Source organism: Ylistrum balloti, unplaced genomic scaffold, assembly GCF_031769215.1.
Source record: "Ylistrum balloti isolate Yb309-2 unplaced genomic scaffold, AGI_CSIRO_Ybal_v1 Utg370332, whole genome shotgun sequence".
Lineage (NCBI taxonomy): Eukaryota > Metazoa > Mollusca > Bivalvia > Pectinida > Pectinidae > Ylistrum > Ylistrum balloti.
Window position 1 is genome coordinate 970,866 of NW_026782241.1, and position 4,699 is coordinate 975,564.

At 37.3% G+C, this 4,699-nt stretch overlaps 1 pseudogene; it reads left to right on the forward strand.

Annotated features, from left to right (window-relative positions):
• The first annotated feature begins 1,008 nt into the window (after positions 1 to 1,008).
• LOC132553511 (uncharacterized) lies at positions 1,009 to 4,381 on the forward strand (annotated as a pseudogene).
• Positions 4,382 to 4,699: the final 318 nt, after the last annotated feature.

Here is a 4,699-nt window from a genome sequence, read left to right on the forward strand (position 1 = left end):
CGGATCCCTACAAGCATGTTGAATGCGATATGCTTTGTTTTCTGTATAGCGAGGTCCCGGTACCTCTGCAGGTAGGGTGTAAGAATTGCACCAGCTGTCCACATTGTATAATAGTAAGAGGCGACTAAGTTTGGAATCTGATATTTTCTTACTATTTCCTGATGTCTCACTTGACACTGCCTCACTTTTGGTCTTTAGTTCAGCGTTCGACCCTGTCAGGAAGGTTTTGGGTTATGTATACCTGACAAGTTTAGAGTTTTTTGAAAACCGTATTTTCTACTCCCCGCTAAACGTTCAGCATTGTGGTAGTGTTATGACTGGTCTTCGATGTTGTTCTGTGGGTCTGCAGTATATGTTAGTAACGTAGTACTACAAAGTCAACTTGGTTCGAACTATGACATCGTGTGGTACGTAGCTCCTTAACTTAATATATCCACTCATCTTGCATACATAGAAAGTCTGTCCTGAAGCGACCATTGTTGTTGCCAGGCCGTTAAACAATGCTGAACCTAAAGTACAACACGTGATCAGTAGGGCAGTATGAACTTGATTACTAAGGTCACTGGTCCTGAAATATACACTGTTACATATCAGTGTGGATTTTAGGTTATCTCACAAGCTGAACACCCGGATACAGATGAATTTGTTGACACATATCACCGTTACTGTGTCCCTAAACTCAAGTTCACCTACCTATCATTGAACAAGAGATTGCTACAGAGAATACGAGTTTGTTTCAGTAGACTGTGTGGTGTACATCATTATCTAGTGGTGAAACACTGTTTTACACATACCTCAGAAATATTTGTAAGTTCTTATTTTCATTATATATTTGGTAAATCAAGAACTTGCTAGACGAAAGAAGAATAATTGTTGGAGTTACCAGGTAGCGTACCCAAAGGCACCCCTTGGTAAAATCATATTGAGATTTAATTATTGCCAAGAAATAATGTTAACTGGTAAAATGTGTAGTCTTAATTGGTAAGCTTTTCCCTCTTTTGTAGCACCATGGCTCTCGAGAACGGACGTACGAAAATGATACCCCGGATTTTAACGCTCTGTGTGGGATGTCTCGGTATGATAACAGCCGGATCAATTTATTCATTTGGAGCGTACAATGTTGCTGTCAAAAAGCATTTCAATTACACCCAATCAGAAGGTATGCAATGGTAAAATTGATAATTATTGGGACAATTATTATTAACAATGTGCAACACGTTCTAATAAATTAAATGACTGGATTTTTCTACAATACGACTTTTCCCGACTGCGAACTGAAGAATTCAAATTAAAATTACAAGCCAAAATATCAAAAAATGTTTGCTAAATATTCTGAGATTTTACACACAGAAATCTGAAAAAGTGCATAATGAGGTGAATATATTATTGTTTATTGGTGCGATATGTTACATTTATCAGTAACTTTGTGTAACCCAATGTGTTATCTTAGTGAGATATTTCTTGTCCTCTATATCTATATTCGTAATGTCACGGTGTACACATACATATCTGTTTATCAGTATTATCGCTTTCAGAAATGAACTCTCTGTAAAATTTAGAAATATTTGTACCCTACACGCCCACCCCCCCCCCCCCCCCCCCCCTGCCGCATTGATGGAATGGTGGGACGATAACTTAAACAAAAAAGGGCCGGTGAAAATGCTTGTTTCAAATAATTACGTGAACAGTTATACATATATATCGCAAATGCATGTTATCTAAGATTAAAAATTCTGAAGTAGGCGTTAAAAATAATGTAGTGTTCGCACAACATATTTGTATTTATAAAGTGATATCATTATTTATTACATATGTCAAAACATTTCCACGTTCTGATTTGACATCATGTGCAAGTCGATATAATTGTGTATCCTGGTAAATTCTAACCGCAATATACCGCTAGGCTAGAGAGAACTTCTCTTCAGCTTGATCGGTTGAGCGTAAGACTAGTAAGCCAGGGGCCCCGGGTTCGAAACCTAGTGGTGGCAATGGCATAAACAATAACCTCTGTAACATTTGTTGCCCATATAGGGACCCTAAAAAAGTACTTATCCATACCCCACCAACATCGCTGTAACCCCTGAAAACTCGAGGGCGTGTTGTTTCCTGGAGGAGGAGTAACCGTGGTAAATACTGGCCGCATTCTATCGCACGGCTTGAGAGAACTTCTCTTTAGCTCGATCGGTTCAGCGTAAGACTCGTGTACAATGTTAAGATAAGATTTTCATGAATATATTCAAGACAAATATCAATATCGGAACACATGCAAAATGCTAAATTCAAATTGGTTAATTTAATTAAAATAAAAATTAAAAACTTTTTATTTCTGTTATTATGATGTTATACTGATTTGGTTAAAAAATATCGCACTCTATATCGATGTAATCTGATAATTTTTAGGACAGATGTGGAGGGACCGTAGTAATTTCGCGTCATTATTCGAATTGGTGATAAATTTGGTCACTCGGAAAGGATAAGAATTACTCTATTTATCTTTTTCCTATGAAAGTGGACCAAAAAGCAAAAATATAGTTTTTATGAATTATTTTTTAGTTGAAATAATATCCTCCATGAGCAACTTCGGAATATCCTTTGGTATGCCTGCTGGGTTAATGTGCGAGCGTCTGGGAGCTCGTTGGACATCCTTTACAGCTCTTCTGCTGTCATGTTTTGGTTTCATGCTTCTATGGAGCACCACAGAGATGAAAGATTACTACGCACACACCGCGCCACTACAATATGTCTACTTCTTCCTGGCGGGTAATTGAAATATAGTTCCCTTAAAGCCACAAAACATTATAAAATCGTTATATCAGTCATGTTTGATTTTGCACTATCAAAATAGATGAAATATTTGTTATCACACGGAAAAATATGACAACAACACGAATTAGTAGAAATAAAGTAAGGGGTTGATTAGATACCAAGTACTTGATAAAGTACATTTATATGACAGTGGAGACGACTGTTTATTAACGGAACCCGACCGAACGTCGGGAACGGATATATGAAAAAATATTTCATGTCAACGTGCAGGTTAACCTTTATATAACAATACTGTTAATATATGAAAACGTATATATCGCTGGATTTAACCATATCCTCTAAATACTTCTGTAAAAAGGTACATTACATATTCCAAACCTGCTGTTTTCCTATGTGCTGAAATGTTAGATTTCCTTTGGGTTAAATAGATAATCAGCTGATGTTAGCTGTGAATTTTTATGCCTGCTAGTACGTTAGCCAAATGATAGTACACAAATTACATAGCATTGAACAAATTGGTCACAAATCCCTTGGTATGGAAAAATTGCTATAATGGAAATTCAACAATTTTTTTTTTAACAGGTTTCGGAGCCATTTTTTTATACATGGCGAGCTTGATAACCAACATCAACAATTTCCATCCAAAACACAGAGGGAAGGTGATAGGAATTCTTGACGCAACGTTTAGTGGGGGACCAGCACTTTTTGCCTTCCTTTTTGGAGAATGTTTCGTCCGTGGTCACGTTAAGGACGAACAGAATCAGGACCTACGAGGGTTTTATTTGATGAGTGCTGTATGTTTCGCAGCCGTCGGTGTATTGGGTATCATTGGACTAAAATCGTATAAAACTGACATAAGTGAATCGGATCTAAACACTCTGGTATCTAGTACAAGTATTAACACGCCACAGCAACCGAGGGACATAACCGGGTTTGAGCTGATAAAACGGACAGATTTCCAATTTCTGTTTTGGTCCTATTTATTCTGCGCGGGGCTTCAGCTTATGTTTCAGAATAATATAGGCGTATATCTAAAATCGTATGACCTTGAGGACTATACGACACTGTTCACCACAGTTAACCCTATAGCAGGAGTGGTATGTAAGTTTATTGTGGGATATATTTCTGATGTCGTAGTAGAAAAGATACCTCGGGTTGGACTCCTGCTATTTTTCAACATCATACAAACCATTATTCTGACTCTTTGTATATTTATTCGGATAAACTTGCCATGTTGTTTGTCGCTCTTGTTGGAATTGGTTTCGCCAACGGCGCCCTCTGGTGTTTAACACCTGCAATGGTCAGTGAATTTTTCGGGCTTAGATATTTTGGACGTAACTGGGGAAGTATTATATTCGGCAACGCATTCGGTGGTCTAGGAATACAGCAAATGTTCGGCGCCATATATGATAAAAGTATTTCTGTGAAAGGGAAGACGGACTGTTACGGTCTCCATTGTTTCACATGGAGTTTTGCGGTCGTAGCCGTGTTGAGTCTGTGTTCTTGTATATTTAATTTCGGAATTTTACAAGGAGAATTTGAAAAAAGGAAATATCTGAAGGAAAATGGTTCCGAAGAAATGCGTAATGTTGACGATGGAAACAAAGAATCTTAGATAAGAGACAATATGTTCAATGCTTAATGTAAAAGCGTGTCATCAGACATGGGGATACTATTCAACTTGATACGTTTTTTATGGAAGTTAATGTCAAAATGTTTTAAGGAGAGGACATTTTTGTTTTACAAAATCCATTTACAGTCTGTTCCTCTGAAATTATTTCTTTTCGTGCGAGTTTTCGTTAATTTCTTGAGTACTCTGAATAAGTAGATACCGAACTGAACGGAGACGTTCTTTCTGTTTAGAATGGGTATGTTAGTGTGAAGAATGGAAAAATCATTTTTCTTACAGCGGAAGTGTTTTTTAGACGAGGGT